General features: G+C 42.2%; 1 long non-coding RNA gene across 2 annotated transcripts; it reads right to left on the bottom strand.

Moving 5' to 3' along the window:
* Nucleotides 1-17,079: 17,079 nt before the first annotated feature.
* Nucleotides 17,080-21,562, bottom strand: LOC125526545 (uncharacterized). 2 transcript variants are annotated; one of them, XR_007291762.2, is made up of 3 exons: nucleotides 21,069-21,507; nucleotides 20,805-20,982; nucleotides 17,131-20,459 (listed from the first exon to the last, which is right to left on the bottom strand). It is a non-coding gene; the product is annotated as an uncharacterized LOC125526545 (long non-coding RNA). The 2 variants fall into 2 exon arrangements; XR_007291761.2 differs by having other exon boundaries at nucleotides 17,080-20,982; nucleotides 21,069-21,562.
* Between the last annotated feature and the right edge of the window lie 3,855 nt (nucleotides 21,563-25,417).

Here is a 25,417-nt window from a genome sequence, read left to right as displayed (position 1 = left end):
TTGCTCCTTGTGATATGAACCTTTATTATGCAGTCCATCGCTTTTATTACTTCCACATCACAAGATCGTATAAAGCTTATTTCTCCCACACTAATCATACATATTTAGAGCAATTTTTATTGCTTTGCACCGATGACAACTTACTTGAAGGATCTTACTCAATCCATAGGTAGATATGGTGGACTCTCATGGCAAAACTGGTTTAAGGGTATTTGGAAACACAAGTAGTATCTCTACTCGGTGCTGAGAATTTGGCTAGCATGAGGGGGAAAGGCAAGCTCAACATGTTGGATGATCCATGACAACATACTTTATCTCAGATATAAGAAAACATAACCCATTATGTTGTCTTGCTTGTCCAACATCAACTCTTTAGCATGTCATATTTTGATGAGTGCTCCCAATCATAAAAGATGTCAATAATAGTATATTTATATGTGAAACCTCTCTTTCTTTATTACTTCCTATTAATTGCAACAATGACCAAAGCTATGTCTGCCAACTCCCAACAACTTTTAATCATCACAATCTTTTTATGTGAAGTCATTACTATCAATAAGATCAATATGAACTTTTGTTTCTTCTTATTCTTTTTCTCTTTTCTTTTATTCACCCAAGACCGTAGCAAGAAAATCAAGCCCTTGACTCAACACTAATCTTTATTATATAGCTCACGGACTCGATTACATAGAGAGATCATAAAGCAAAACTCAAAACTAGATCATGCCATAAACTTTATTCTACTAGATCAAAATACTACTAATAGGATCGAACTAAGGAAAATGGTAAATATAGGAGTTGTGATTGTGATACGATACCGGGGAACCTCCCCCAAGCTTGGCAATTGCCAAGGGGAGTGCCCATACCCATGTGATCATGTCTCCTTGGTTGGTGAAGAAGGAGGTGATGGATAGTCGCACATCGAGCGTAAGAGGTCATCTAGCTTGCGAATAATGCCCTTGAGTGCAAAGATATGCTCCTTCAACAAAATATTTTCACTTGTGAGATACTTGTCTTGAATACGAGTTAACTCAATCATCTGGAAAGCTTCGATCTCAGTTGGGGTAAGAAGGTTGTGATCAAGTTGAAGGATGTCTTCTGTTGCCGGAGCTTGGTTCTCTGTGGCCTTCTTGATCCCTTCATCCTTGTTGATCTCCATGGGTTCTTCCCTCTTGAGCTCTATCTTCATTAGTCAGGCATCTTTGTCGCCGTTGTTGGAGGAGGGGGACGACCTGATGCCTGGCCGTAACAACCCTGACAGAGAACAACACAAAACAAGAATAGAGGATATTTGCGTGATACGGGAGTCAAAACCTTGGGACAATATATAGTGAATTTTCACCGACCAAAATATGTATCTTGCAAGAAAACGGAGTCCGGAAGGCACACGAGGAGCTCATGAGGTAGGGGGGCACGCCCAGGGGGTAGGGCGCGCCCTCCACCCTCGTGGGGCCCCCGTGTCCTTCCCGAACTGCTACTTAATTTTATATTTTTCTAAATATTCCAAAACGGAGAAATATTGCCAATAGTAACAACATTCTTTTCGCAGTCTATCTTAGCATTAACAGTGTTCAAGAAGGGTCTACCAAATATAATGGGACAAAAGCTATCTTGTGGGGAACTAAGAACAAGAAAATCAGCAGGATATTTAGTTTTCCCGCACAAGACTTCAACATCTCTAACAATTTCCACTACTGAAATAGTATCTCTATTAGAAAGTTTAATTGTGACATCAATATCTTCTAACTCAGCAGGTGCAATTTCATGCTTGATTTCTTTATACAAGTCATAAGGTATAACACTAGCACTAGCACCCATATCACATAAGCCATGATAACAATGTTCTCCTATTTTAATAGAAATAACAGGCACGCCTACCACAGGTCTATTTTTATCTTTAGCACAAGGTTTAGCAATTCTAGCAGTTTCATCGCAGAACTAAATAACATGCCCATCAATATTATCAGACAAGAGATCTTTAACAATAGCAATATTAGGTTCTACTTTAACTTGCTCAAGAGGTGTATATGTTTTAATATTGCTTTTACGAACCACAGTTGAAGCTTTAGCATGATCTTTTATCCTAACAAGGAAAGGTGGTTTCTCAACATAACAAGTAGGAACAATAGGATCATTATAAGTGACAGTCTTTTCTTCAACTTTAATAGGTGCAGCTACTTTTACTTCTATGGGAGGATGATATTTAAACCACTTCTCCTTAGGGAGATCAACATAAGTAGCAAAAGATTCACATAAAGAAGCTACTATCTCAGAATCAAGTCCATATTTAGTGCTAAACTTACGGAAAATATCGGTATCCATAAAAGATTTAACACAATCAAACTTAGGTGTCATACCTGACTCCTTACCTTTGTCGAGATCCCAATCTTCAGAGTTGCGTTTAATTAAATCCAATAAATCCCATCTAAATCCGATAGTCTTCATCATAAAAGAGCCAGCACAAGAAGTATCGAGCATGGTGCGATTATTTTCAGAAAGCCGAGCATAAAATTTTTGAAGGATAGTTTCTCTTGGGAGCTCATGATTGGGGCCTGAATATAACATTGATTTAAGCCTCCCCCAAGCTTGAGCGATGCTTTCTCCTTCGCGAGGCCAAAAATTATATATATAATTGCGGTCACGATGAACAAGATGCATATGGTAATACTTTTGATGAAATTCCAATTTCAATCTTCTATAGTTCCATGATCTCGTATCATCACATAGCCTATACCATGTCAATGCGTTTCCCTTCAAAGATAAAGGTAAGACCTTCTTCTTAGCAACATCATCGGGTATACCTGCAAGCTTAAATAATCCATAAACTTCATCCACATATATTAGGTGTTCATTAGGATGCTTTGTTCCATCTCCTGTAAAAGGATTAGCTAGCAGTTTTTCTATCATACCCGAAGGATACTCATAAGGAATTTCATTTTCAATAGGTTCAGTAGGTTGAGGAGCAACTCTTTGCTCTATGGTCGGGGTGAAGATACCCCGAACAAGCCCCTCAGAAGATTACTTTCCATAGTAACAAGTGACAGTAAATTTCAGCACACTATATAAACTTTTCCTTACCAAATTCCACCTACCAAAGGCGCTTCACTCCCCGGCAACGGCGCCAGAAAAGAGTCTTGATGACCAACAAGTATAGGGGATCTATTGTAGTCCTTTCGATTGTTGGAAATATGAGCAATTTACCGAATGATTTTATTAACAGAAATACTAGATAAAGCATGACTAATATAGTAGAGATAAAACAAGTCATGCGTTCGGACAGAGAGAAGGTAAAGAGCATCTGCATATATGAACTTGAACTAAACACATCTAGAACAGACACTAGATGAAGTTGCATATATGAAGTAGAACCTAACACATGTAGGACGGAAAGTAGAGCAAAGAACTATGTCATGACATCTAACAGAAAGAGCAAGAACACGTACGGGACAGCAGCAGTAGAAGTGCTAGACTTGGGGTCGGTGTCCTCGCTTGCCATGTCGTCGAGGAGGTCGTGGATGTCGGGGAAGAAGTCGTCGTAGGGGAAGTAGTCGTCAGCGACCGGATCATCCGTGATGAAGCAGCCAGTAGTCGCGCTGAGCGCTCCCCAAAAACCTTATCACCCTTCTCCCGTACAGGACTCAAAAGGTGCGGCTTCGAAGGCCTAATGTCCTGACCTGCGGTGCACGCCGCAAGCCGGGATGGGGAAGATCGTAGCAGGAGCGCAGTGCTCAGGAACTTGTGGCGAGAGGAGGAAGAGGTTCTGGTGCATCTCTCTGGGAGGAGCGACCTCCCTTATATAGGCGCAAGAGAAGGAGGCAAGAGGGCAGCGACGGGAGGCGAAACGAAGAGACGGAGGCGAAGCGAACAGCCAGCAGCCGAAGGGCTGCGCCGTTTGCATTCGAACTCCACTTTCGCAAAAATCTTTTCAGCTTCCGTGTGACCTTTCGTATACTTGTAGTGCGTGGCAAAAATTTAGATATCGGCTCGGCTCATTCCCGCAACCCGCGGTGCGTCGTGGCGAGGCGGGCGGCGGAGGAGGAGCGCGCGTGGATATCCCTCTTGTTCTCATGCTCATACAAGTGGGGAAAGAACCTCCCTTATAAGGAGGTCCAACTCCCACTAAACTATCGATGTGGGACTAAACTTTAGTAGTATCCCTTGCCTTGCACAAATGGGCTAAGTGGGCCTCTAGGATTTATTAGGAATTTCTGAAATAGTTATTGGGCTGCCCAAAATAGACTAAATTCCAGCAATCCCCCACCAGATCCCAGAGGCACACAGAAATTTGCCTTTGGTTCCAAAACACTGTTTTATATACCGGTACTGCAGTGGGGACTGTTAAGTTGAACTTCCACCTAGAACTCTATGCTACACTAGTAAGCAACTTGAACAGTGGACTGGGCCTTGAACTGCAAGTTTTCTGCGAATCTAGCTTCACATAAAGCCTTGACTGATACGTGGCTACCGTGGGTCTTCCCCGCGGGTGGAGCTTATGCGTCATACTCCATGACCTTTCATGAGTTTACTAGAGAGAACCCTACTCTCATAGATTGCGACGTTTGACAATCAGACTCATATAGGTGTGTTCTTCAAAAGATGTTCTGCAGGATAACATCTCTGCTTTAATGAGCCACTTAGAACACATTAAGATATATATCAACCTGCCATGCAGATTAGGAGAGTATTGCATCTTCATGGAGTGGTATTGTGAATAGTAAGGATACTCTCCTCTCAGTTGACCAACAGCTTGTCTTCCACATCTAATTCACGGGATCTCCGATCACAAAGAATAGGTTACCACTGTGAACAACTCATATTGTGGGTCTCATACTCATCTCCCTCGATGCATTATCTATCACATTATGTGATAGACCCTTAGTAAATGGATCAGCCAGATTTTTAGACGTTTGGATATAATCCAATGCAATAACTCCGGAGTTTTTCATTTTCCTGACAGACTTTAACCTTCTCTGAACGTGTCTTGATGACTTCATGTTATCCTTTGAGCTGCTCACTTTCATGATCACAGTTTGATTGTCACAGTTCATAAGGACACCCGGTACAGGTTTCTCAACAACCGGCAAGTCATTCAAGAGCCGGCGAAGCCAATCTGCTTCAACCGTAGTTGTATCTAGTGCTGTGAGTTCTGCTTCCATTGTTAACCTCGTTAAGATGGTCTGCTTGCAAGACTTCCAAGAAACAGCGCCACCTCCATGAGTGAATACATAACTGCTCATGGCCTTTATCTCATCAGCATCTGAGATCCAGTTTGAGTCACTATACCCTTCAAGCACCTTTGGGTGCCCAGTGTAGTGAATTCCATAATTTGCAGTGCCTTTCAAATAATGCAAAACTCTCTCTAGAGGTTTCCAATGCACATCTCCTGGTTTTGAGACAAACTGACTTAGTTTGCTAACAGCAAAAGAGATGTCAGGTCTTGTAACACTTGCTAAGTACATAAGCGAGCCAATAATCTGAGAATATTTCAATTGATCTCTGGCAATTCTTCGATTCTTTCAAAGTAACACACTCGCATCATATGGTGTTGGAGAGGGCTTGAAGTCACTATAGCCAAAGCGACTCAAGACTTTTCCATATAGTGAGATTGAAGCAATGTAATCCCACCATCATCGTCTCTCAACAACTTGATGTTCAGAATGACATCAGCCACTCCTAAATCCTTCATCTCAAAACAACGAGATAGGAAATCCTTGACCTCCTTAATAACATTCAGATTTGTTCCGAAAATCAGTATGTCATCAACATATAAGCAAAGGATAACTCCCTCGCCCCCACCATGGCGATAGTACACACATTTGTCAGCTTCGTTTACAACAAAGCCTGCAGCTGTTAAAGTTCTTTCAAACTTCTCATGCCACTGTTTGGGTGCTTGCTTGAGTCCATACAAAGACTTCAGCAACTTGCACACTTTTCCTTCCTGACCATCTAGTACAAACCCATCTGGTTGTTCCATATAAATTTCCTCGTCCAACTCTCCATTTAGGAAAGCAGTCTTAACATCCATTTGATGAACGAAAAGACCATGCGAGGCAGCTAGTAAAAGTAGAACTCGAATAGTGGGCAGTCGAGCCACAGGTGAGTAAGTATCAAAGAAGTCTTCACCTTCCTTTTGGGTATAACCCTTAGCCACAAGCCGAGCCTTATACTTTTCAATAGTACCATCTTGCCTAAGCTTCTTCTTGAATACCCATTTACATCCTATAGGTTTGCACCCATAAGGACGATCAGTTATCTTCCAAGTTTCATTCGCTAAGATGGAATCCATCTCGCTACGAACCCCTTCCTTCCAGTAGTCAGCATCTTCAGATGCATAAGCCTCTAAAATAGAACTGGGAGTGTCATCTATGAGATACACAAGAAAATCATCACCAAAGGACTTTGCAGTCCTCTGTCTCTTGCTCCTAGTAGGACTTCATTGTTTTCCTCCACAGGACTTTCAAAGTTTTCCATCAAAATGGCAGGTTTGGTAATTGTAACTGGTTCCTGATTCGATGAACTAGGCATCTCCTGATTAGATGAGGTAGCCATATCCTTCATGGGAAAGATATCTTCAAAGAAAGTCGCATCATTCGACTCCATGATCGTACCGACATGCATGTCAGGTACCTCAGATTTTACAACCAAGAATCTATAGACAATGCTATGAAGAGCATATCCCAGGAAAACACAATCCACAGTCTTTGGTCCAAGCTTCCGCTTCTTTGGAATTGGAACATTGACTTTCGCCAAACAACCCCATGTTCGTAGATAAGAGAGTTTTAACCTTTTCTTCTCCCATTCCTCGAATGGAGTTATCTCTTTGTTCTTTGTGGGAACTTGGTTTAGGACATGACATGCCGTTAATATCGCCTCCCCCCACCATGTCTTGCAGAGACCCGATGTGTCTAACATGGCGTTAACCAAATCAGTTAGAGTATGATTCTTTCTTTCGGCCTCCCCATTTGACTGAGGTGAATAGGGAGGCGTCCTCTCATGGATTATACCATGTTCCGCACAAAAAGCATCAAATTCATTGGAAAAATACTCTCCACCATGGTCGGACCTAAGCCTCTTGATTTTTCGATCAAGTTGGTTTTCCACTTCATCTTTATAGATCTTGAAAAAGTTCGAAGCCTCATCCTTAGATTTCAGAAGATACACACGACAGTATCTAGTGGAGTCATCAATTAACGTCATGAAATATTTCTTTCCACCTTTTGTCAACACACCATTCATTTCACATAGATCTGAATGTATGAGCTCTAGTGGTGCAAGATTTCTCATTTCCGCGGTCGTGTGAGACTTACGAGGTTGCTTAGCTTGCACACACACTTGACACTTAGATCCCTTGACAGTGGTGAAGCTAGGGATTAAGTTCAACTTTGCTAGTCGTGACATGCAGCCAAAGTCAACATGACAAAGACATGAATGCCACACATCGGATTCACTATTGTTGCAAATATGATTAAGAACTTTATTGCAAACGTCTGATAAGGATAAACGAAACAGATCTCCTGACTCATAGCCTTTACCAACAAAGATTCCATACTTGGATATTACAAATTTATTCGACTCAAATAAAAGCTTGTAGCCATCTCTACACAGAAGAGATCCGCTAACAAGATTTTTATTGACGGATGGGACATAATGCACGTTCTTCAGTTGCACGATCTTCCCCGAAGTAAACTTCAGATCGACCGTGCCAACACCACGAACAGAAGCACTTGAACCGTTGCCCATCAGCACGGTTGAAGTCCCTGCGGTCTGATAAGATGAAAACATGGAAATATCACCGCATACATGCACATTAGCACCCGTGTCAATCAACCAATCAGGAGAATGACATACTGAAAGAATAGTGGGAAATATACCATACCCAACATCCTTCATGTCAGTGTCTCCAATGACAACATTAGCGGTCTTGCCGCCTTTCCCAGGATGACGCTTGTCATAGCGATTAGGGCAACTAGGAGCCCAATGATCAGGATCCCCACACACATGACAAGCACCTTTCTTCTTGTCATTCTTCTTCTTGAAGTTCGTGTGTTGCACAGCCTTGTTCTTCCCATCAAACTTTGCTTTACCATCAAACTTGCCCTTGTTCTTGAACTTGTGGGGCTGGAAGTTCTTCTTCTGTACCAGATTGGCACTAGATCCTCCCTCAATACCTCGAGCACGTGTGTCCTTTGCTCTTGCCTTTTCTTCCACATCAAGAGTGCCAATGAGATCCGGAACGGAAAACTCCTGCCTCTTATGCTTCAGCAAGGTAGAAAAGTTCCTCCACGAAGGAGGAAGCTTAGTGATGATACCTCCGGCAACAAACTTGTCTGGTAGCATACAACTGAAGTGCTCAAGTTCTCTAGCAAATGACTGTATCTCATGAGCTTGCTCAACCACGGAGCTCTCTTCAGTCATCCTGTAATCATAGAATTGCTCCATGATGTACAGCTCAGTGCCAGCATCCGAGACCCCAAACTTGGCCTCGAGTGCATCCCACATGTCTTTTCCATTATCAATTGACGCATAAGCATCAACTATGTTCTCACCAAGAACACTCAAGAGAGCAGCCTTAAACAGAGTATCCATTTTCTGAAAGGCTTGTGCGTGTTGAGCATCAAGCTCCCCTTCAGGTTTGCCAAGAGTGGCGTCATAGCAACTCATGGTTTGAAACCATAAGACTGCTCTCATGCGCCACCTCTTGTAGTGGATACCCTCAAACATAGGAGGTCTCATGGAGGCAGCAAAACCACTTGGTGTAAATTGCCTATAATAAGGTTTTTGGATTGTTGGAAATATGAGCAATTTACCGAATGATTTTATTAACATAAATACTAGATAAAGCACGACTAATATAGTAGAGATAAAACAAGTCATGCGTTCGGATAGAGAGAAGGTAAAGAGCATCACATATATGAACTTGAACTAAACACATCTAGAACAGACACTAGATGAAGTTGCATATATGACGTAGAGCCTAACACATGTAGGACGAAAAGTAGAGCAAAGAACTGTGGCATGACATCTAACAGAAAGAGCAAGAACACGTACGGGACAGCAGCAGTAGAAGTGCTGGACTTGGGGTCGGTGTCCTCGCCTGCCATGTCGTCGAGGAGGTCGTGGACGTCCGGGAAGAAGTCATCGTCGGGGAAGTAGTCGTCGGCGACCGGATCGTCCGTGATGAAGCAGCCAGTAGCCGCGCTGAGCGCTCCCCAAAAACCTTATCACCCTTCTCCCGTACAGGACTCAAAAGGTGCGGCTTCGGAGGCCTACTGTCCTGACCTGCGGTGCACGCCGCAAGACGGGATGGGGAAGATCATAGCAGCAGCGTAGTGCTCAGGAACTTGTGGCGAGAGGAGGAAGAGGTTCTGGTGCGTCTCTCTGGGAGGAGCGACCTCCCTTTTATAGGCGCAAGAGAAGGGGGTGAGAGGGCAGCGACGGGAGGCAAAACAAAGAGACGGAGGCGAAGCGAACAGCCAGCAGCCGAAGGGCTGCACTGTTCGCATTCAAACTCCACTTTTGGAAAAATCTTTTTAGCTTCCGTGTGACCTTTTGTATACCCGTAGTGCGTGGCAAAAATTTAGATATCGGCTCGGCTCATTCTCCCAACCCGTGGCGCGTCGTGACGAGGCGTGGTGTGGCATGGCGTGGCGTGGCGAGGCGGGCGGCGGAGGAGGAGCGCGCGTGGATATCCCTCTTATTCTCATGCTCATACAAGTGGGGAAAGAACCTCCCTTATAAGGAGGTCCAACTCCCACTAAACTAGCAATGTGGGACTAAACTTTAGTAGTATCCCTTGCCTTGCACAAATGGGCTAAGTGGGCCTCTAGGATTTATTAGGAATTTCTGAAATAGTTATTGGGCTGCCCAAAATAGACTAAATTCCAGCATCGATAAGTAAGTGTGTTGAACCCAACGAGGAGCAGAAGGAAATGATAAGCGGTTTTCAACAAGGTATTCTCTGCAAGTACTGAAACAAGTGGTAACAGATAGTTTTGTGATAAGATAATTTGTAATGAGCAACAAGTAAAAATAGTAAATAAAGTGCAGCAAAGTGGCCCAATCCTTTTTGTAGCAAAGGACAAGCCTGGACAAACTCTTATATAAGGAAAAACGCTCCCGAGGACACATGGGAATATCGTCAAGCTAGTTTTCATCACGTTCATATGATTCGCATTCGGTACTTTGATAATTTGACATGTGGGTGGACCGGTGCTTGGGTGCTGTTCTTACTTGAACAAGCATCCCACTTATGATTAACCTCTATTGCAAGCATCCGCAACTACAACAAAAGTATTAAGGTAAACCTAAACATAGCATGAAACATATGGATCCAAATCAGCCCCTTACGAAGCAACGCATAAACTAGGGTTTAAGCTTCTCTCACTCTAGCAACCCATCATCTACTTATTACTTCCCAATGCCTTCCTCTAGGCCCAAATAATGGTGAAGTGTTATGTAGTCGACGTTCACATAACACCACTAGAGGCTAGACAACATACATCTCATCAAAATATCGAACGAATACCAAATTCACATGACTACTAATAGCAAGACTTCTCCCTTGTCCTCAGGAACAAACGTAACTACTCACAAAGCATATTCATGTTCATAATCAGAGGGGTAATAATATGCATAAAGGATCTGAACATATGATCTTCCACCAATTAAACCAACTAGCATCAACTACAAGGAGTAATTAACACTACTAGCAACCTACTAGCACCAATCCCGGACTTGGAGACAAGAATTGGATAAAAGATATGAACTAGGGTTTTGAGATGAGATGGTGCCGATGAAGATGCTGATGGAGATTGCCCTCTCCCTATGAGAGGAGCGTTGGTGATGACGATGGCGATGATTTCCCCCTCCAGGAGAGAAGTTTCCTTGGCAGAACAGCTCTGCCGGAGCTCTAGATTGGATCCGCCAAGGTTCCGCCTTGTGGCGGCGGAGTTTCGTCCCGAAAGGTTGCTTCTTATTTTTTTCTCGACGAAAGCCTTCATATAGGAGAAGATGGTCATCGGAGAGCCACCTGGGGGCCCACGAGGTAGGGGGGCGCGCCCTAGGGGGGGTGCCCCCACCCTCGTGGAAAGGGTGTGGGCCCCCTGGTCTTCATGTTTGGCGAGGATTTTTCATTATCTATTATAAGGTATTCCGTGGAGTTTCAGGACTTTTGGAGTTGTGCAGAATAGGTCTCTAATATTTGCTCCTTTTCTAGCCCAGAATTCCAGCTGCCGGCATTTTCTCCCTCCTTATGTAAACCTTGTAAAATAAGAGAGAATAGCCATAAGTATTGTGACATAATGTGAAATAACAGCCCATAATGCAATAAATACCGATGTAAAAGCATGATGCAAAATGGACGTATCAATATGCAGCCCATTCGTCTGGCACGCATCCCTAGCATAGCGAACACGCAACGTCCCCCCTCCGGTTCATCTGTCTGAAAACGCGAAACACCGGGGATATTTTCCCGGATGTTCCCCCCCTTCACCGGAACCACTTCATACTGCGTTAGGGCACCCCTAGCACCGCTACTTGTCATGTCATGCATCGCTATGCATCTGTTTTCTTAATATTTATTGTTTCTTCCCCCTCTTCTCTCGCTAGACACCGAGATCGACGCCGCTGCTACCCAGTACGACTACGGTGTTGACGACCCCTCTCTCTTGCCAGAGCAACCAGGCAAGCTCCCCCCCTTGATCACCAGATATCGCCTACTCTCGTCTATACTGCTTGCATTAGAGTAGTGTAGCATGCTACTGCTTTCCTTAATCCTATCCTAATGCATAGCCTGTCATTGTTGCTACAGCTGTTGATACCTTACCTGCAATCCTAAATGCTTAGTATAGGATGCTAGTTTATCATCAGTGGCCTTACATTCTTGTCTGTCTGCCATGCTATACTACCGGGCTGTGATCACTCGGGAGGTGATCACGGGTATATATTATATACTTTATACCTATAAATGTTGTGACTAAAGTCGGGTCGGCTCTTTGAGTACCCGCAAGTGATTCCGATGTTGGGGGCTGAAGGGGTAGGTGGTTCCACCTTGGTAGTGGTGGGCCTAGGTTCCCGACGGCCCCCGACTGTTACTTTGAGACGGAGCGACAGGGCAGGCGGAGACCATCTAGGTGAGAGGTGGGCCTGGCCTTGGTAGGCGTTCGCGGTTACTTCAAAATAACACGCTTAACGAGATCTGGGTATTTGATCTGAGTCTGGCTACTGGCCTATACGCACTAACCAACTACGCAGGAACAGATATGAGCACTCGACGTCATGGTATCAGCCGAAGCCTTCGTTATGTCAGCGACTGAGCGGCGCGCGCCTGGTTGGACTGGAACGCCTGCTCTTGTATAAGGGAGGCTAGGTATGCTCACCGGCCGCGTTCACAACATGCAGGTGTGCAATGGGCGATGGGCCCAGACCCCTGCGCCATAGGATTTAGACCGGTGTGCTGACCTCTTTGTTGTGCCTAGGTAGGGCTGCGACGTGTTGATCTTCCGAGGCCGGGCATGACCCAGGAAAGTGTGTCCGGACAAAGGGGATCGAGCGTGTTGGGAAATGTGGTGCACCCCTCCAGGGAAGTTAATCTATTCGAATAGCCGTGATCTTCGGTAACACGACGACTTGGAGTTGTACCTTGACCTTATGAAAACTAGAACCGGATACTTACTAAAACACACCCTTCCAAGTGCCAGATACAACCGGTGATCGCTCTCTCACAAGGCGACGAGGGGAGGATCATCGGTTCGGATTATGCTATGTGATGTTACTTGGTGAACTTACCATGTACTCTCTTCTTCTGCTAAAAGATGGAGGTTACCAGAAGCGTAGTCTTCGACAGGACTAGCTATCCCCTCTTATTCCGGCATACCGCAGTTCAGTCCACATATGTTACCCCTTTTCCATTTGATACCAATGCATACATATGTAGTGTAGCTCCTTGCTTGCGAGTATTTTGGATGAGTACTCATGGTTGCTTTGCTCCCCCTTTTCCCTCTTCTTATACCCGATTGACGCGACCAGGCGTTGGAGTCCAGGAGCCAGACGCCACCGTTGACGACGACTCCTACTACACTGGCGGTGCCTACTACTACATGCAGGCCACAAACGACGACCAGGAGTAGTTTAGGAGGATCCCAGGCAGGAGGCCTGCGCCTCTTTCGATCTGTATCCCAGTTTGTGCTAGCCTTCTTAAGGCAAACTTGTTTAACTTATGTCTATACTCAGATATTGTTGCTTCCGTTGAATCGTCTATGATCGAGCTCTTGTATTCGAGCCCTCGAGGCCCCTGTCTTGTAATATGATGCTTGTATGACTTATTTTATTTGTAGAGTTGTGTTGTGATATATTCCCGTGAGTCCCTGATCTTGATCGTACACGTTTGCATGTATGATTAGTGTATGATTGAATTGGGGGCATCACAGCGGGGCCACCAGGTGGGGACAACCCACCTGGGTGTGCCAGGAGAGGGGGCGCGCCCTGGTGGGTTGTGCCCACCTAGGAGCCCCTTTCTAGTAGGTCTTGGCTCCAGAAATTCTTATATATTATCTAAATTCCTCGCAAATTTTTGTTCCATTCCGAGAACTTTTATTTCTGCACAAAACAACACCATGGTTGTTCTGCTGAAAACAACGTCAGTCCGGGGTTAGTTTCATTCAAATCATGCAAATTAGGAGTCAAAAACAAGAGGAAAAGCGTTAGGAAAAGTAGATACGTTGGAGACGTATCATGGCCCCAGTTCGGTCCCTCCTAGCAGCAAAAACTAGAATTGCCTCATGAACGAGCATTGCACCATCATGTGATGATTGATATCTTTATGTGCCTGATTAGTTCATGAACTACTTGATTACTTTCCATGTGACAATATATAAAGAATTACTGCTGCTAAGTAAAGGCGCATGCCGTGAGTTCACACTTGTGTTTCCTAGCTCTTTACTGCCTGACATGTGGCAGCCAGTGAATAGTGACTGTGGGTAAACAGTGACCATGGGTGTATAGTCTCCGTGGATGAATGGTACTTCATATGAATAGTAACCGCAAAACATTGACTTCGTGCGAACATTATTCTCTATAATAAGGCAAACACACTTAGTACGGATGGTTATTATTTATGCAAACAATATTTTTGTGAATAAAAATACAATTTTTCTTTTAAAAAATTGTGTTTTTTACACATCATAGACAAGCGACCATTCTACTAGGTTTGTGCATATTTCACGCTGAGATGACATCCGAGAAGTTCAGTGCAAAACAGTAAAAAAACAGGTCTCAAATTAGCTTCCTGATTTTTCCTTCTTTGTGCTGATTTACGTTAGAACAACACATATTAATTCAGACGGTCACCGCTTTGAATGAATCTTCAGGAATATTTTCTTTCTTCTAGCCTCTGCATCGCATTAAAAACGTGAGGTAGAGGGAATGCACAACAATATTATTTCTTTCCTCCCTTCTCATAAATCTACAATAATGGGGAGCAAGTACAAATAAAATTACATAGGTTTGTATACATAAATAAAAGAATTAAACTAGCCAAGCTATCGTCGATCTTCTGCATTCCAGTGCTTTGGCGTGAATCTTCCCTCTTTCATCTCAACTGCAGCAAATAATTAACACATACATGCGGTGGATATATCTTCTTATCTTTTCCCCTACATTTCTGAAATTGTGAGCAATCATGTACAATATTTGGATCAAATAATAAAAACATCACACGTAGTTACATGGTAATAGAAGATTCTTTTCCAATCTGTTCTTCTTTGTAGCAATATCACCCATGTCATCATCCTAAATTGACTAAACTATACAGTACTAATGAGAATATAGGCCCTAAAGCGCTCTAGAAATGCTTTGGCAATTCTTTCCATACATATTTTCATATGCTTTTAGCACACTTTGGATGTCTGATAAATGTTTCTATTATTAACTAGAGATACCAATTTATGTTCTCTTTGATATATATTTTTAGCAACTATATTGTTTTGAAACATGTTATACAAACCCTTAGGCAGATACTAACTCTTTTGTTTTTGCTTATATAATTTAGAAACTAGCAGTAATCATACAAACTCTTTGATCAAGTAACTAACAGTAAGCGGATTATTCTCATGATGGGTGTTTATCCACTTGTAATTTCATGGGAGAGACTGGTAATTGGGATGCCCAATCCCACTAAACAAAAACCCTGGAAAGTTGATTGTTTTGAGGGCACCCATCAATTCGGCTAGCCATGGCTTGTGTTTGTATGGTTGAGGGGGAGTAGACTTTTCATTTCCGTATGGGAACCACCGATAATGCATTTAGCATGGAAGATATTGAAATCCCTAGTCGTGACATTGACAGGAAAAGCACACCACTCAAAATGTTTTCATCTCTGTTTTTAGCAATGAACTCTGGCACCGCTGCAAATCCCTCCTTCCCTCCGTGAAGGGCTTCTCTTTTACTTTTCTGTCAATTTTATTTTTGTTGAATCAACTTATTATCCCAACCTCAATTATTCTCTACTTGGCAAGCATCATGTGGTGGGGAAAGATCCAGGCACATATATCCAGTCAAATATGTTTGATAATGAATTATTATTGTTGAAAATTATCTCTATGATAAGTAAGTTGGGAGGCAAAACATTAAGCTCCTATCTTCCTCTGTATTCTATGAATGTTGTTTGTTCTAAAAATATGCTTTGAGTAGTAGCAATCATAGAAGACTATATGATAATTGAGTATGTGGAGCACTTAGACTTCCCCAAAAATAGTATGATTTTGGTGATTAGGAACATCGGTCGTTAAGTTTAAAAAAGCATTGTTCGAACCATGACATATGATTTGATTGCTACTTTGTCATGATGAGTTTTACGAGAAAGGGTTGTTGTTAATGATGCTAGAAAAAGTGACTAAAATTATCATTAGTCAAACTATGCACTATGCTAGCATTCACACTTCATAAATTATTTCTTTTATTATTTAGCTACTCGAGGATGAACAGGAATTAAAGCTTGGGGATGCTAACATGTCTCCAACGTATCTATAATTTATGAAGTATTCATGCCATGTTTGTAATAATTTTATAAGGTTTTGGTGCACTTCTATATGATTTTCATGGATTAACATATTAACCTTGTGCCCACTGCCAGTTGCTGTTTTCTGGTTGTTTTTGGTTTTCCAGAAAATCCATACAAAATGAATTCCAAACACGATGAAACTTTTTGATGATTTTTTGAAACATAAGAGACACCTGAAGCTTCGTGGGAGGACCAGAAGACCCACGAGGCAGTGGCAAGTAAACCCGGCGTGACCTAGGGGGTAGGGAGGGGGTTGTTGCCTTGTGGGCCCCTCGTAACTCGTTTTGGCATGAAATCAATGCTGAAAATTCTTATAAATTGAGAAACCTGCAGAAATATACCTAGAGCTTCGACTCTGCCACCGCAACCCTCTATTTCAAAGAAACCCCATCTTGAGCCCTTTTCCGGCACCCTGTCGGAGGGGGAAATCATCACCAGAGGCCATCTTCATCATCCCGACGGTCTCCATGACGAGGAGGGAGTAGTTCACCCTCAGTGCTAAGGGTCTGTACCAATAGCTATGTGTTTGATCTCTCTCTCTCTATATATATATAGGGTCGCGCTATTCATCACCCTGGGTGAAGAATTCTTATTCTTCACCCCAGCCAGCTTGTGCGTCCACACCTCAAACCACAAACCGTAAGAAACAAAAGGTTTGTGAGGTAATATTATAGCATGGAAGGAAGAATATGTCCTCGCACCCAAACCACCGTAAAGAAAACAGTGCAAGGTAATCTTAATGTTTGCATGGCAGTCAATTACCTCCTATAGCCTCGAAACCAATATGGCGCATCCTCCTGTAATCTTACGGCTACTCAGATAATCTTACATCGATCTGTAGCAAAAATGAAATATGAGATTTAAGTAACATAGGCCACTATGACAATTCTGTAGGAGGCATTTTTTGTGATCACAAGAAACGTAGGCCACTAACAATTCTGTAGGAGGAATTTTTGGAGATAGTAAGAAACATAGGCCATTAATTAACTCTTGCACGAGGAATTTTCGGTAACCATAGAACAAATCGGTCTAATAAATAGATTCCATGTGGTGGTTCGGGGAAATACCCCACGTAACAAAAACCATCATTACAAGTAGAAATAAAATTTGTTTGAAAACAACTGAATGCCACTTAGCACTAAGTAACTAGTAGCATGAAATATTCAGAAATCACTATTACAAAATTGAATACTACCGAACTTGAAAACTGACTACAGTACTTCTGAACTTGATCTTCAAGCAGCTTAATTTTTAGGTGACCATAGATTTTCCACCAACTTCATCTGTTCAGCAATGCCTCCAGGACTGAAACACTGAATGCAACATGGTATTGTGCTATTAATAGTATTGGAGCCCTTAGGTTCACTTTTCTTCTCCCCAAAACCTGAATTTTTCTACTGGTTACTACTCCCTCCGTCCCACAATATAAGACGTGTTTGCAAGCTATGTTTAGTTTGCAAAAACGTCTTATACTATGGGATGGAGGGATTAGTAAAAGGTCTGAAATTTCAATTTAATGTTACTCATACCCACCATAAATAAGAAGACATTACTCTCTACCCTCATACATTTACTGTCATCCACTTGAACAGATACCTGAAAAGCAGAATATTATCAGTTCTCAGAAGTATACTAACAAACAGATAGAGGCCCCCAACACACAAGCGCATATAACACTTTAGGATTAATATGCTTCACTACCCTAAACTGGACACAATGTTGAAAGCATAGATATCTCAGAGGGATATTAGGTGTACCAAACTGTTCGGAATGACATGAACCTATAACACGCTATGAATCAAAAGTATAGTGAGAAACAAGGTAAATAGGCAAACTCCGTAACTATTGTTTCAATGCACACTAAACCATGTATTTTATCAGTGTGCCAGATACAATGGTGGGGGTCATCATATTTAACTAGTTTGTGTCTTGTAACTGAATGTTATACAAGATTACTCCTGGATTGAGGGCGGGTTAAACCGGAAATCTGCGAAGATTGACAAGCAATCGGCTGAAAACTAATTGACAATTATTCAAAAATTTCAGCCTGTAAAAATTGACAATTGTATGCATGCCTAATGTGCTTTTCTTCCCGTGTGGAATACCCAGAAAAAATGACTGAAAATGAGAACTGTTTCATTCAAATTGCAGAGCCAGTGAGTAGCTCGCAAGTGTAAGTACAACATGGATGTGAATAGGGTTGTATGAGAGTAACAATCCCAGGTCAGATCTCTCACAACATCCTCCAGATTCTTGAGGAGTTGAGGACAAGTATTTTTTTTCCCATAGATCGCTTTTCGACGAGAAGTATAGTTACGACCATTACATCTTTAATCTTACTGCTTTGCCAGATGGTAAAAAGAGCTAAAAAGACGACCATAAAAATCAATACGGCCTAATTGAGTATTGTTGCACTTTACCACATCCACTGAAGTAGGAAGTTAAAATATTAGAGGTGAAAACGGTAGCATATGCATACACAAACAGTAATTCATATACAATCCAAGTATAAATCATGTGTCATGCAAATGCGGGAGCAAAGGTACGCTAACCTATGTAATGCTAGTGAACTATGCACCTCAAAAACTCACATACATCTGAAATTACAGCAGAACTAGACAAAAATTACATGGAACTGGCGAGGAAAGCATCCACGTCTATTTTTTATAAGACAGATTTATGCCACCATGAAAGAAGGTAACCTAGAACAACACGAACAAAAGTATGTGGTTTCGAGGGACTTGAAGCTGACATAACACTCTTACCTTATTTTCATGTATAAAACAAACCGAAATCCACTGATTAGTGCACCGGTATCATATTGACTACCCAACGGGGGTAAGCACAAGCATATGTATGGTGTGAAAATGCATTACCAGCAACCTATAAGTGGCCATTATTTGTCATAATGGCCCTTGGAATAAAATGTGTGAGCAGCAAACACACAATCATTCAGTACAACTCAGCTGATTTAGAAGGTAGTTAGATCATGTTCCCCAAATTCAGATTCAGGATAATCAATCAAGAATATATACTCTGCAAACCAACATTTAACAAATAGAAAATTTAAACAACGAAGCATTAACCACACACAGATAAGTATATTATGTATTTTCATGTTAAGAATTTCTGAAGCTATTCAGATAAGGCATCAGAATCAAAATGTTCATTGCCACTACTTCTCTAGCAAATAGACAATTAGCAAAATGCAGGCCTCCTAGAAGGAGCAAATAAACAACTATTAGGGGGAAAGGGAAATGTTTTGTCCTCGATAGCTAAGCCACAGAAAATCAATAGCAATCATCTATTAAGGGAACATTGAGATTGATTAATTGATGACTAGCATGGCTTACTACACAAATTGGGCGGAAACACATCAACATTAAAAGTTAGGTTTATGCTAGTTCAACCAAATAAACAATAAAGATAAGACATCAAGGAAGAGGGCCAGTCTTGTACCTCATTGCAATTGAGATAAATCTAATTTGAAACTGGTAGTAATCACGAATTGCTCCAAATTGCATGAAACAAGAAAATTAAGTTACTCACATACTGAATAAGTAATATTGGTCATGCAGTCAGCTGAATAGAGAATAGCATATTGTACACACAAGATAACAAAATTAACACTTAAGTAATTGTAATGATCAGAAGCAAGAACTCCACACTTGATTTAAACAAAAACCCTCCAAATCCTAGCATTGCCAGAAGATCTCAATACACATTCATAGGAGAGCTCTAGCTACTTCCTTTTCTTTTGCGGGAAGAGAGCTATCTATTCTCTTAACAACAAAATTCAGGATTCAACTAATTCATAAGCATCAAAAGAAACTTTAGTTTGTAACCAAACATGTACATCTTCTTCTATCTTGTATTGCCCAAACAATTTATGGACTAGAATGCACGTGAGCAAACATAGAACTATCTTTGAGTTCCTTGCAGATTGCAAAAGAAAACAGAGACATAACATTGACACGGTCGCTAATTTGCGTTGCTAATTGAAAAACAACATGTGTGTGCAATGGAAACAGATTGAATTGGACATGTGCTGCCAACTTCGAGGATTTTCCTTATGAACAAATTCAGAAAAACAGATTATTCACATGCCTTAATCATATTACCAGCGGTTCTTTATGGGCTGTGCGATACCTGAATACATCAAGGTGAACTTGAAGTCATGGAACTTGAGCTGGTGAGGACATCGTGCATGTTTGAGCGGTCAAAACTAATTAAAAAGATGCATTCGTTCATTCAGCTTATGGTGAGTGTGTATGCTTTCGTGTCTTGCCGTGAGTACACCATACTTACCATTTTCTCGCCTGCACAGCATTTGCCTAGTCCGCAAGTCTTGCATCTTCTTCTGCTCCTAGATTTCTTGGCAGAATTCCAATTCCTTGTTTGCCTAATAAATTCACTAAATATAAAACAAATTCCTCATAAAATGAATTATCTTTAATTGAAGAAATTTTTCTTGTAGGTTTGTGCAAATTTCGATAATACAAATATACAGAGAGTTAGCATCGTCAGCCAGGTCCAAACAGAGACATAGCATTGTCAGCTAGGTACAGCCGTATAGATTGATTGTTTATGTACGTCATTACTAACATCCAATTAAGTCGGAACCATCATTTATAGCTACAAGGAAGAAAATTCGTGAATCCTAAACAAAAGCAAAAACGCAGAGAGGATTCACATGTCTTGCGAAAAAACTAAAATGTCTCAGCTGAATCAAAGTCTGATACTCTACCGTTGTTCCTTTTGCTCCGCAGCATTGAGCTCTCCTCTTCTTCTATGTCATCGGCTAGGCCTTCTTCTCCACCTCCATCATCTCACTGTCAGGTGCCTGTCTCCAGCATCACTTCCATCACTCCCTAAACTCCTCTTTTTTTTCCTTTTCTTCCCTAGTTTCTTCCCCTTCCCCTGCACTGCTCCCAAAAATCAATAACCCTAACCCTAGAAATTCAGAAATTAATGGAGGAGGAGAGGTTAAGAAGAGGAGGGGGGGTCTTACAAGCGATAAGACCGCCGAGGGTGGAGACGGATGCCATAGAAGGCCGCTGGCGCCGCCGAGCTCGCTCCGATCGTTGCACCGCCCACGTCGCCTCCGGTTCGCCACCGTGTGGGAGAGGGAAAGGGAAGTACACCACGCTCGAGAGAAGTAGCCATAGCAATCGGGTCATTCCTCCGGTGCCATCCCTGCCGCCGCCGCCGCAATTGCGAAATAGAAGGGACAGGGGAAGGGGAACGTCATCGTGTGAAAACTGCTCATAGCGACTGGGGAATTGGCTAGATTGTTTTTTCACATCGGGGGGGAGGTGGGCTAGCTCCCGGCTATCTTTTTCCATCAATGTAAAATTACATCGGTGGACCGTAATTTTATATCGATCGATGTTTAGACCAGACTACCGCTCGGTGGATCGACCCAGACGAAGAATAAGTAATTCTTTACCCTGGGACATAAATAGAGTATATATATATATATATATATATATATATATATATATATATATATATATAAAGCGAGAGAGAGGCTATTTTGTCTATCAGCCCTATAAGGAGCGATCCGAGTAATCTACCAACTAAAAACAAGCCCACCAACCCAACCCCCGACCCTGCCGCCGCGGCCTCCTCTTCCCCCAGCACGCCGTCGTTGCCTACTCATCCTCCAGCGCGTCGCTGTGGCCAACTCCTCCTCCAGCGCCTCCCCCAGCGCGTCGCCGTGGCCTCCTCCTCCCCCAGCACGCCGCCGCGGCCTCCTCCCTGTGCCTCCACCGTGGCCTCCTCCTCCACCCTGTGCGCCCGCCGGCCTCCCTCCAACCTGCGTGCCTGCCGGCCACCCACACCCCAGCTCACGCCGGCCACCCCCGCCCCCAGATCGCGCATGCCACCCCTGCCCCATATCGCGCCAACCTCCCTCGCCCCATCTCGCTTCTGCTGTCTACTGATACATCTTCAACGTATCTATAATTTTTGATTGTTCTATGCTATTATATTATCTGTTTTGGATGTTAATGGGCTTTATTTTACACTTTTATATTATTTTTGGGACTAACCTATTAACCCAAGGCCCAATGCAAATTGATGTTTTTTTGTCTATTTCAGTGTTTCGCAGAAAAGGAATATCAAACGGAGTCCAAACGGAATGAAACCTTCGGGAGCGAGATTTTTGGAACAAACGTGATCCAGAGGACTTGGAGTGGATGTCAAGCAACCAACGAGGTGGCCATGAGGCAGGGGGTGCGCCTACCCCGCTGGGCGTGCCCTCCCCCCTCGTGGGCCCCTCGTGGCTCAACCGACCTACTTTTTCCTCCTATATATGTTCACTTACCCCGAAAACATCCAGGAGCACCACGAAACCCTATTTCCACCACCGCAACCTTTTGTACCCAAGAGATCCCATCTTGGGGCCTTTTTGGAGCTCCGCCGGAGGGGGCATTGATCACGGAGGGCCTCTACATCAACTCCATGGCCCCTCCGATGATGTGTGAGTAGTTTACTTCAGACCTTCGGGTCCATAGCTAGTAGCTAGATGGCTTCTTCTCTCTCTTTGGATCTCAATACAAAGTTCTCCTCGATCTTCTTGGAGATCTATTCGATGTAACTCTTTTTGCGGTGTGTTTGTCAAGATCAGACAAATTGTGGGTTTATGATCAAGTCTATCTATGAACAATATTTGATTCTTCTCTGAAATCTTTTATGCATGATTGGTTATCTTTGCAAGTCTCTTCGAATTATCAGTTTGGTTTGGCCTACTAGCTTGATCTTTCTTGCAGTAGGAGAAGTGCTTAGCTTTGGGTTCAATCTTGCGATGCTCGATCCCAGTGACAGAAAGGGAAATGACACGTATTGTATTGTTGCCATCAAGGATAAAAAGATGGGGTTTATATCATATTGCTTGAGTTTATCCCTCTACATCATGTCATCTTACCTAAGGCGTTACTCTATTCTTATGAACTTAATACTCTAGATGCATGCTGGATAGCGGTCGATGTGTGGAGTAATAGTAGTAGATGCAGGCAGGAGTCGGTCTACTTGTCACGGACATGATGCCTATATACATGATCATGCCTAGATATTCTCATAATTATTTGGTTTTCTATCAATTGCTCGACAGTAATTCATTCACCCACCGTAATACTTATGCTATCTTGAGAGAAGCCACTAGTGAAACCTATGGCCCCCGGGTCAATTCTCCATCATATAAGTTTCCAATCTATTTTATTTTGCAATCTTTACTTTCAATCTATATCATAAAAATACCAAAAATATTTATCTTATCATTATTATCTCTATCAGATCTCACTCTCATAAGTGACCGTGAAGGGATTGACAACCCCTTTATCTCGTTGGTTGTGAGGTTCTTATTTGTTTGTGTAGGTACGACAGACTTGCGTCTAGCCTCCTACTCGATTGATACCTTGGTTCTCAAAAACTGAGGGAAATACTTACGCTACTTTGCTGCATCACCCTTTCCTCTTCAAGGGAAAACCAACGCAGTGCTCAAGAGGTAGCAAGAAGGATTTCTAGCGCCGCTGCTGGGGAGTCTACGCAAGAGTCAAGACATACCAAGTACCCATCACAAACTCTTATCCCTCGCATTACATTATTTGCCATTTGCCTCTCGTTTTCCTCTCCCCCACTTCACCCGTGCCGTTTTATTCGCCCTCTTTTCCTTTCGCCTTTTCTTTCACTTGCTTCGTTCTTATGGCTAGTCCTTTATCTACTCCTTTATCTCCCGAGAATGAGGTCCTTAATTTTAAACAAAGGGAGGGAGAAAATCTAACAGATGCTTTGGTTCAGAATTTGCAATGTGCAAAATAGATCTATTAGGAAGCAATCTACTTATGTTCTTCTCCGCAATTTTTATGTAGGCATCATTCCTTGGAATAGATATATTCTTGATACCATTACTGGAGGAAATTTCTTGGGTAGCCACACTTTTGATTCTTACAATGCTATGATAGATTTGTTTGGCACACCACCTCTCTTGGTTAATGGAACTATATTAAACTTGGAACATGTTATGTAAAGGCTTGACATTATTGAAAATAAAGTTGCCACTGTTGAACTGATTGAAAATTTGGATAAAAAGATCCACAACCAAATTACCCAATATGGATCTAAGGTAGGAGTTACTCTGAAAAGTTTTAAAGAAAAAGAACCCGTGGTTAATGAAAAAATAGACCAATATTCTACTAGAATTGATAAACTTGAGGGTATTATAACCAACTTGGGGTCCGCTTTTTCTGTCGTTAGGAATACTTCAAATCCTCCTACCTCAAATCCATAAGTGTTCACCCCAACTTTCTCACTATCATTAAGGAACCTTTTGCTACAAATGATTTTCTTGATTTCTTGCCTAGGAGCTTAATTATTAATAAAAATAAGGAAACTCCTAAGGGTTATAAGTTTTCTATTGAAGAATTGACTACCAAAGATGATAATACCTAGATCTATCATTGCTTTTATGCCTAGATATGGGCGTTAAACGATAGCGCTTGTTGGGAGGCAACCCAATTTTATTTTTGTTTCTTGCTTTTTGATTCTGTTTAGTACTCCCTCCGTCCGGAAATACTTGTCATCGAAATGGATAAAAAGGGGTGTATCTAGAACTAAAATACATCTAGATACATCCTCTTTTATTCATCTTGATGACAAGTATTTCCGGACAGAGGGAGTAATAAATAATTCATCAAGCCTCTAATTAGATGTGGTTTTATGCTTTTAATTAGTGTTTGTGCCAAGTAGAACCTTTGGGAAGACCTGGGGGAAGTCTTTGCGATCTTGCTGTAAAAAGTAGAAACTTTAGCGCTCACGAGAATTGCTGCCATTTTTTATTGGAGAGTGCTATTTTGTTAATTATTTTCGAAGATGATTAATACATAAATTCCTCACGTCCAGAAATTTATTTTATAATTTTGGGGGTTCCAGAAGTATTCGAAACCTACAGATTACTACAGACTATTCTGTTTTTGACAGATTCTATTTTCCGTGTGTTGTTTGCTTATTTTGATGAATCTATGGCTAGTAATAGAGTTTATGAACCATAGAAAAGTTGGAATACAGTAGGTTTAACACCAATATAAATAAAGAATGAGTTCATTACAGTACCTTGAAGTGGTGGTTTGTTTTCTTTTACTAACGGAGCTCACGAAGATTTTCTTTTAAGTTTTGTGTTGTGAATTTTTCAAGTTTTGGGTAAAGATTTGATGGATTATGGAACAAGGAGTGGAAAGAGCCTAATCTTGGGGATGCCCAAGGCACCCCAAGGTAAAATCCAAGGACAACCAAAAGCCTAAGCTTGGGGATGCCCCGGAAGGCATCCCCTCTTTCGTCTTCGTCCATCGGTAACTTTACTTG

The sequence above is a fragment of the Triticum urartu genome, chromosome 1A, assembly GCF_056163025.1.
Source record: "Triticum urartu cultivar PI428250 chromosome 1A, HENAU_Tu73, whole genome shotgun sequence".
Classification (NCBI taxonomy): domain Eukaryota; kingdom Viridiplantae; phylum Streptophyta; class Magnoliopsida; order Poales; family Poaceae; genus Triticum; species Triticum urartu.
The sequence above is the reverse complement of the archived record's forward strand: the minus strand, read 5'-3'. Positions and strand labels throughout refer to the sequence as shown.